Below are 9,678 nucleotides of genomic sequence, written 5' to 3'. Positions count from 1 at the left end.
CCATTTGCTAGTCCCAGGATCTATTTTTCTTAAGAGATTAGTGGAAAAGTACCAGATATTCCTGACCCCAACATCTTTTAAAAGCCCTTTCTCCCACATTAGGTCTTTTAATCCCCATAATCTCCAACAAAATTGTCAATTCCTTAAAACAATATCTCTGATCTCTCAGATATTTCATTGTCTTCATCAGCTGTATGTGGCAAGGAAATCTGCCCATAAGAAGCATTTTTTTCCTGGGTCTTGTGGCTTGAAAAAATCACTCCTGGTGTATATGCATATGTGCCCAAAATTCTGAGAGGGGAATGGAGAAAAAGGGATTACAACATGGCCATTCCCTTCAGGGGGTGATTTCTCACCTTACTTCTCTCTTTCTCTTTCTCGAAAGCATATGTGCCCTATGGCAAAAAGGTTAAAAAAAGGAAAAAAAAAACTACAAGGCACTATAACATATAACAATTTTAATTGTGAAAAAGCAGAATTAAACTAGTCAACTTCAAGTGAATATCAATCATTATAAATTCCCCCAGTGGTAAACAAAAATCATAAATGGAAATGAACAAGATATAAGGCAAAGTATTTTAAAAGTCAGGAAAATTATAATATACTACTGACAGTTTGTAAGAGTTGAAAGAAATGAGTTGAAACAAATTAATTTAAATATTGAATAGCTCTCACATGAAGCATAGTTTATAAAATTTATGAGACAGAAATGGAGTATTATCTGTGCTGATAATGTGTATAGTATCCCAAAGTGGGCTTGTTTGAAATGTATTCATGTTGGAAAACTCACTTTATGAGCTAACTGATGTATAGTAATTGAATGTATAAAATAATTTAAAATATATTTTAGAATATTAGATAGCTCTCAATTTAGCATACACAGCATCGTTCTGTGCCTTAACTATAAATATTTTTTATTCAAGGCTTTATTTGAAAATAACAAATCCTGACCAGTTTTAAACAACAGATAAAAATTTTAAGTTTCAAGGGCCAGCAAGTGGCATACTGCTTAAGGCACTAGACTCTCACATGGCAAACCAGTTTGAGTTTTAAACTCTGGGGCTTGAAACTCATGCTGAGTGCATTTTGTGCATGCCAAAAATCCTGACAGGGGAATGGAAATGAAATTGTGGCATGGCCATTTTCCTGGGGGATGATTTCTCAATTTCTGTCTCTCTCTTTCTGGCAAGCATATATGTCTGATAAGAAAATTCTCTCAAAAAAATTCTTTTTCTAAAATTTTGAATGCAGTAATGTAGTGTTAAAAACTATGTAGTAACCCACCTAGTAAATCACAGTAATTAATAACATTTATTAGAGACCATGGAGACAGGTACAAGAACTGAGATAATGAGACTATGTGTAAGGGAGTGGACTCAACTCTGAATATAGAATGGACCAGTGTGAATTTAGCACTGTGCAGCAAGGTGCTGGTCAGTGCATTGCACATCACTATGAGGTAACCTTATGTCTAAGGGTGATTCTGTTCAAACCTGCTTACCTTGAATTCATAGAAAAGTCCATAAAAAAGATCTTGGTAAAGTTTAAGAAGCCTGGCTAAATTATGGTCAAGCAGAGAATCTTTATCAATACAGATAGAACTATTTAAACAAAATTATAAATATTTTGGCCAATAGATTGCAGAGTGGTTAAAGTGCAGGATCCCACATAGCTGATTCTGTGGTTTGAGTTCCAAACCTGATGACTTGAAAAACACACTAGTTACTTGTGCCCCAAATACTGACGAGAGTGGAGAAAGGACTGCCATCCCCCTTGGACATGATTTCTCATTTTCCCACTCTCTGTGTCTCTTCAGCAAGCACACATGACCTATACCAAAAATCTAGAGATGAAAATTATTAAAAATATTTTAATAGTAAAACACCACTATTTCTAAACGTTTAAGGATTTCCCATGGAGAGGACAGATGGTGGCACAATGTAAGACACAATGCACCATGATGGTAATGTATGTACATGGAAACATTTTGGGAGCTCAAGAGATGGAGTGGAGACCTACTCAAGCATACTGAGCATATGTGTTCTGTGGTCCACAGTTGGCTGAGGTGAGAATGAATCAAGGCATCAAGACACTCTTGAGGGTGCTGTCTCTGTCATGGAAGAAAAAGGTTAAAAAAAAAAAACCTTAATTCTATAGAAAAATAAAAATAGAGACAGAAAATAAAGTGATCACAAATATTTATAATTCAAAAGTTAAGACCTTCTGCCTCCCTGGCTGACTGGCAACTAGTCTGAACATCATGTTTTGCACCAAGGTTTCTGGTGGACCTGTTGCACCAGTGCAGGTACTGCATCCATACTCCAGTGGGTGAAGATGGAGGGTTAGAATAGCATTAACATCACTGGGGTGTGCAGGCCTGCTCATCTAGTACTGCAGTTACATCACCTGCAGGTGATGGAGTGACTCTAGGCTGTGAGAAAGAAGAAAGAAACAGAAGCTTATGAAAGAGAAAGTTGGCCTTTCCAAGTTACCTGACCTTAAGCATGCTGAAACAGTTCATGCTAGAGACCTATTTTAAGACTTAAGTTAAACAGCCAGAGTTACTTACTTGAAATATTTTTTGTAAGCTATAGCGTTTCTGCCAGTTTGCTCAAACTTGGATGCCATATTTTCATCCATTTAGCAAAACCTAAAAAAAGCAAGAAAGAAACCAAGGTCTTGCTAACTGATGATCCTCCTGCTTCCTCCTCTCAAGCAGATAATTAACAACTTTAGTTAGAAAAAAAAATGGATCCCTTTCAAAGGAAAAGAGATGATACACTTGGACAGACACTTCACAAAGGAGATGTCTAAATGTTCAATAAATCTAGAAAACATGTTTGACATCATTAGTAAATGGAGAAATACAAAATAAGACCAAATAAAATTTAAAAAAAAAAATAAGCAACATCAATAAATGTGGAACAACTGTACACTTAGAACCAAAATTAGAGTGTCAGTTACATACATTTTGGGAAATAAGATTCTTTTTTTTTTTTTTGAGAGGTTTTTGCTATAGATCACGTGCGTTCGCCAGACAGAGAGAGACAAAGAGACAGAAAGCGAGAAATCACCCCCAAAGGGGGGTGGCCACGCTGCAATCCTTTCTCCTCCATTCTCCTCTCGGGATCTTGGGCACGCATGCACACGGGCCCAGCGTGAGTTTTAAGCCACCGGGTCCAGGACGCAAACCATAGTCTACTACATGGGAGTCCAGTGACATAGCTATTACACTAACTGCTGTTCCTGGGAAATAAGATTCTGAAGACACATAATATAACAGCCCAATCACATGCCAAAAGCGGAAACTCAAACAAATGCACACATATTAGTACTATGGAAAGAGCTCACAGTAGCATTTACCCAAACATCTGAAACCAAGGAAAGTTGTCAAGAAGAGATCAATAAGGAAGGATTGAATGAGAAAGTGTAGATAAAGTGCTTCTAGGTGTGAGCTTTATTTTAGATATTATATGCCCAATTTAGTAAAACACACAAGTTATAAAAAGAAGACAAATATGTGATATCTCACACTCTTTTTTTAAAAAAAAAATTGCTATAGAGTACCTGCACCCATCTGAGAAACATAGAAATACGAAGAGAAAAAAGTGGAACGGCAACCCTCCCGGGGGGCCTGATCCACAGGAGTCCATCCTCTTTCATTCTTCTCAGGAAACAACATATACGCACATGTGCCTATTGTGTTTCTCAATTCATCGGATCTGGAATTTGAACTGTACTGTCAGCCATGCCAGGTCCAGCCACCTTAACCACCACTCCACCTTGCTGGCCCTCCACATGTTTCTAAAAGGAAATATGTAGACTATATGAGAAAATAAAAGTGTATTGAGGGATATAAAAAGACTTGATATTACACAACATGTACACAGATAAGAAGCATTTATCTTTACAAAATGACCAATTTCCCCACATTTATCTATAAATTTAATGGCATCTCGCCAAAATTCCAATATGTTTCATTTTCAAAGAAAAAGGGACCAAAATTATTCTAATGTTTATCTAAACATCAAATATATATATCTATAGAATTAACCAAACAATTTATGAATTATGGCAATGGGGATAACTATCAATAATATTATACAACAGTAAGACATATTTTGAAACTATAATATAGAAATAATAGACAAATATTACGGAAACATAATATAAACAGATTACACAGATAAATATGTTGAAATGGAACTTGCTGTAGAAGAAGAAAAATATTTTCCCTTGAGACAGCTATATTTTGTTGCTTTTCATAAACAAAAAGAGGGGCCAACAGCTGTCTTGGTGATTAAGGCACTGGACCTTCACATGGCTGACTATGGTTTTAATCCTGGACTTGTGGCTTGCCTTCTCACTGTTCCTCTCTCTCTATCTTTATCTCTCCTTAGTCAAATATAATAACAAATATAATTAAATATATAAATATTTATTTAAAAATAAAAAAAACTTCATAGACATTTTAAAAGAACAATTTAGTTCATTTTTTTTTTTAACAGAAAGAAAGAGAAAGTGAGAAAGCAAGCTGCCAGGTCCAGTAGGCCAGTGTGCTGTTAAGGCGCTCAATTACCACATGGCTAACCATGATTCTAGTGGTTGACTGACAGCTTGAAAATCACACTAGGTGTGTGCTAGCCCAAGGTCCTGAGAAGAGAATGGAGGAGAAGGGATTCCAGCATGGACATTCCCCCTGAGGGATGATTTCTCACTTTCCCTTTCTCTCAGGTGAGTATACAAACTGTATGGCAAAAAACTAAAATAAATACGTAAAATAATAATAATAATTATCAACATTACAAAGAGAACTTTACTGCTCAAGTACTACCCATCCCTAAGCGACAGTACTGCAGAGTACTGTAGCTGAGACTACAATAGCTGGAGAGTGCACGTTCACCAACAGAGGGAACAGAAATGCTCTGTGAGAGCTGGTCCCCAACATCACCACAAATATGCCTTAGTGAGGCAAGGGACCATCTAACCAATGCATAACATGCTTCTGTTTTCCCACTTAATTAGCAACCTGCCATAGCCACACAGATATTTTGCTATGTTATCTGGGATTTCATAAACTTCTAGGAAGCATTTTTGAGTTTGAAAACATGGTCACATAGTTGCAAAGTGCACAATGTTCAAGACACAGAGTACAAAAACATTGTAAATGGATGGGACAAAAAGTTCTAGCAAAAATCAAGTTATCTTCCTTTAATAAGACTTTTTAATGCTAAACAAAAACCAACTCTTTTAAAGAGATTATTTTGGTTATTGGTGAAAAATACTATATTGTAATTATCTGCTTGATTTTAAAGCAAAAGATATCTTGACATGCGAAAATCATAAATCAAATTTCAGAGTCCAAAAGTGAACAAATCAAGCAATTTAAGAAAAAAACATTCTTATGCTCTTTTTCTTTCTTTTATCATTATCATTCCATTTATATGTAATAGTCAGAAAAAGCAAATCATAAACAAGTGAATTTTCAGGGTGGGAGAAAAGTGTGCCACCAGGGATTTTTCTGAGTGATATAGACATTCTAAAATTAAATTTTGGTCATAGTTGAACAACTCTATAAATTTACTAAAGCATACTGACTTATACACTGAAAACAGGTAAATATTGGGTCCAGCAAATGGCATAGTTGTTAAGGCACTGGACTCCCACATGGCTTACCACAGTTTGAGTCCATATCACAGTTCATTGAAAGTCATGCTGGGTGAATGTGTGTGCATGCCCAAAACCATTAGAAGAGAATGGAGAAGAGATTGAGGCATGGCCATTTCCCCTGCAGTATGATCTCTCTCTCTCTCTTTCTCTCTCTGGCAAATGCACACACCCTATAGCAGAATTCTCACCCTCCCCCAAATAAAACACAGAGAAATGTTACTGTGTGTCCCTTAGTAAACCTTTCTTCAAAGTGGCTCTAGTGCTATTAGAAACATTGATGCCAAAGATGCAAAGAGTTTGAATAGTATTGTCTCAGGAAAAATAAAAATGAATAAAAGCAATGTTATTAGTTAATGTACTTTTAGAAAATATCTTAAATATATGAGTTTAATAAATGTTAAAGATAAATACTTTAGGGACCAACAGAAAGCATAGTGGTTAAGGCATTTGGCTCCTACATGGCCAAACACAGTTCCAGTCCTTGTTACTTGCTTTCTTACTTTTTCTTTTTCTCACATTCTCTCTCTCTCTCTCTCTCGTGAGTGCACATGCTCTACAGCAATGTTTTTTAAATAATAAAATAAAGTAAAATTTTTAAAGAATTATTTTATTTAACATTATTTATTACTTATTTTATTTGTTTTGATTTTATCAGAGAGAGACAGAGTCAAAGGGAGAGAAAGAAAGAGAGAGAGAGAGAAAGTGAGAAAGCAAGCCACAAAGTATGGGACTCAAACCATGGTTAGCCATGTGGAAGTCCAGCACCCTTAATCAGCATGTCATTTGCTGGCCCCAGTAAATGAATCTTAAAAAAAAAAAAATCAAGTATAAACATATTAGGGGGCAGCAGATTGTGTAGTGATTAAGGTCTTGTACTCCCAGATGACTGAGGTTCAAGTCCTGGACCTAATAGTTTGAAAATTATACGAGGCATGTGCACATGCATTCTCCATATTCCAGGAGAATGGAGAAGAAATTGTGATGTGGCCATTCCCCCTGGGGGATAAGTTCTCACTTTCCCTTTCATTGTCTCTCTTGGTCTCCTTCTGGCAAGTATACCTGTTCTATGGCAAAAATCTTCAAAATAAATAGATAAAAATAAAAAAATAAACATTTTACTATTTTATCTATTTTGAAAAGTCTATATACTCAAATTCCAGGAGAATGGAGAAGAAATTGTGATGTGGCCATTCCCCCTGGGGGATAAGTTCTCACTTTCCCTTTCATTGTCTCTCTTGGTCTCCTTCTGGCAAGTATACCTGTTCTATGGCAAAAATCTTCAAAATAAATAGATAAAAATAAAAAAATAAACATTTTACTATTTTATCTATTTTGAAAAGTCTATATACTCAAATCTATAGTTTTGTTTAAGAAAAATCTTTTCACTTTCAGTATTATAAACAAAACATTTTCATAATGTAAAAAACAGCTTACTCAGTTTCTTCACAGTCTGAAGAACAGAACTTCTGAAATAAAATTTGCATTTTGCCTTCAACAACCCAAAACCCATCCATGTCGGTCAACTTTTGAATTTTAATCTGCCTGATATACTTGGTATTTTTCTACTAAGATAAGCCTTGATCAGTGGCCAAAAACAAGAAGGTACTGTTGTCCTCTGAGCAGTTCTTTCAGTATATTAACTTTAAAAAAATACTGGGAACCAGCAGTTAGCGTAATGGCTATGTCGCTGGACTCCCACGTAGTCGACCACGGTTCGCGTCCCGAACCTGGTGGCTTAAAACTCACGCCGGGCACGTGTGCGTGCGTGCCCAAGGTCCTGAGAGGAGAATAGAGGAGAAAGGATTGCGGCGTGACCATCCCCCCTGGGGGGTGATTTCTCGCTTTCTGTCTCTATGTCTCTGTCTGGCTGGCGAGCGCACGCACCCTATAGCAAAAACCTCTCCAAAAAAAAAGAAAAAAAATACTATGTACTAATTGTTCGAAAGTTGGCATTTAAGTAAATATAATTTAAGAGTCTATATATAGTGGCAATTGTGTTTCTTTTTTAATACAAAGAATTATTTTATTTAACTTTATTTATTTATTTTTATTTGATCAGAGAGAGACAGAGCAAGAGCAAGAGTGAGAGTGAGAGCAAGAGCAAGAGAGAGAGAGAGAAAGTGAGAAAGCAAGCCGCCAGGTCCAGGACTCGAAACATGTTCAGCCATGTGGGAGTCTAGAACCCTTTAACCACCATGCCACCTGCCAGCCTAATTGTGTTTTTTAAAAAATATTATTTATTGGACCAACAGATGGCATAGTGGTTATGTAGCTAGACTTCCACATGACTGATCATGAGTCCCAGAGCCAATGGTTTGAAAATCACACCAGGCAAGTGTGTGTACATTCTCAAGATATCAGGAGAATGGAGAGGGATTGTAGCCTACAAATCTACCCTGGGGTGATTTCTCACTTTTCCTCTCACTATCTTTGTCTCTTTTTCTCTCTAGAGAGCACATGTACCCTACAGCAAAACCCTGTTAAGAAAAGTTAGCTATTCTATTTATATATTATCTTACATTTTCTTATAAATTTATCCTTTTTTATTTTTTCAAGGTTGGCCACTTATTGGATGAAAATATGTCATACAAGTTGAATAAAATTGGCATAAATGCTATGGCTAAGAAAAACAATGCAAGATCATGCACGTTTATACTTGAGTTACATCCCAAGATTAATTAATATTCCAATCTTTAGGACAAGAAGATGGCATAATGGTTACTTTGATGGGCTCCTTCATGGCCAATTGTAGTGCAAGTCCTGTACCTAGTAGTTTGTAACTCATGCTGTGTGTGTGTGTGTGTGTGTGTGTGTGTGTGTGTGTGTGTTTGTGTGTGTGTGTGTGTGTGTGTTTACAATCAGGAGAAGATAATGAAGGAGAAGGATTGTGGTGTGGCCATATCCCCTTGGTGGGTAATTTCTGCCTCTCTGTCTCTCCTAATCTCTAAATTTCTCTCTAAAAACCATTTCAAACTCCAAAAATATGCCAAAATTTTACTTAAACCTGAAACTTTATTTGAAGAATTTTTGATATGGGATACTGAACTTGCAGTTGGTTTCTATTATTTTACCAGTAGTTGATTTCAGGGAGGAAAAATCATTAGAATAGTTGTTCCTTTTCCTTCCTTAGCCTTTTATTTATAAAATATTAATATTTAACAATAAATACAGAGGAAAGGCAAGAAACAAGTGGTTGATTCGCACTGTGGGTGGGAAACTCAAGCCACAACAGAGCCAAAGTTCTATTACTCAGTAGGATGTGCTGTGGGGCCCCCAAGAGTCTGCAGTGTGAAAGTCTTATCTTTCTTTTTTCAAAAGTCAAACAGCTCAGATGGGAGGCTGAAAGTAATGACTCCTAGTTTTGGTGTTCAACCATTTTTCTTGATCTAGTTCTCTGATCCCATACATTCCAGATTGTTCACTGGATTTGTGATGAGATCAATGAAAGGGAATTTCTTACTCATTGTTTGCCTGAAATCTTGACTTGTGTTCATCTTATTGAACAAAAAAGTATATACTTCAAAAATGCCTACAAGTTTAGTGACTAAAATTTCTTTAAAGATCTTTTGTGCCAGTGTTTGTAAAATGTGGACCATCCTGAAGTTCAAGCCTTCCAGGTTGCTAATCCTTCTGCATTTATTTATTTGGAAGCTGCTGATTTTGTCTGTTGGATATCACTTATCAATGATCACTTTCCAGATGCTTGGTCCTCACAGAATTTGTAGGTAAACTAATAAAAACCGTACTGTTTCAAAATCATCCACATGTCGGGACCAACAGTTAGTGTAATAGCTATGTTGCTGGACTCCCATGTAGTCGACCATCGACCATGGTTCAAGTCCCGGACCTGGTGACTTAAACTCATGCTGGGTGTGAGTGCATGTGTGCCCAAGATCCCGGAAAGAGAATGTAGGAGAAGGATTGCAGTGTGGCCATCCCCCCTGGAGGGTGATTTCTCACTTTCTGTCTTTCTCTGGTGAGGACACACACCCTATAGCAAAAACCTCT

At 36.6% G+C, this 9,678-nt stretch overlaps 1 pseudogene; it reads right to left on the bottom strand.

Moving 5' to 3' along the window:
• Positions 1 to 8,879: 8,879 nt before the first annotated feature.
• LOC102487310 (protein CEBPZOS-like) lies at positions 8,880 to 9,266 on the bottom strand (annotated as a pseudogene).
• Between the last annotated feature and the right edge of the window lie 412 nt (positions 9,267 to 9,678).

The sequence above is a fragment of the Tupaia chinensis genome, unplaced genomic scaffold (genome assembly GCF_000334495.1).
Source record: "Tupaia chinensis unplaced genomic scaffold, TupChi_1.0 Scaffold000504_1, whole genome shotgun sequence".
Lineage (NCBI taxonomy): Eukaryota > Metazoa > Chordata > Mammalia > Scandentia > Tupaiidae > Tupaia > Tupaia belangeri.
Note: the sequence above shows the minus strand (reverse complement) of the source record. Positions and strands in the feature narration are given on the sequence as shown.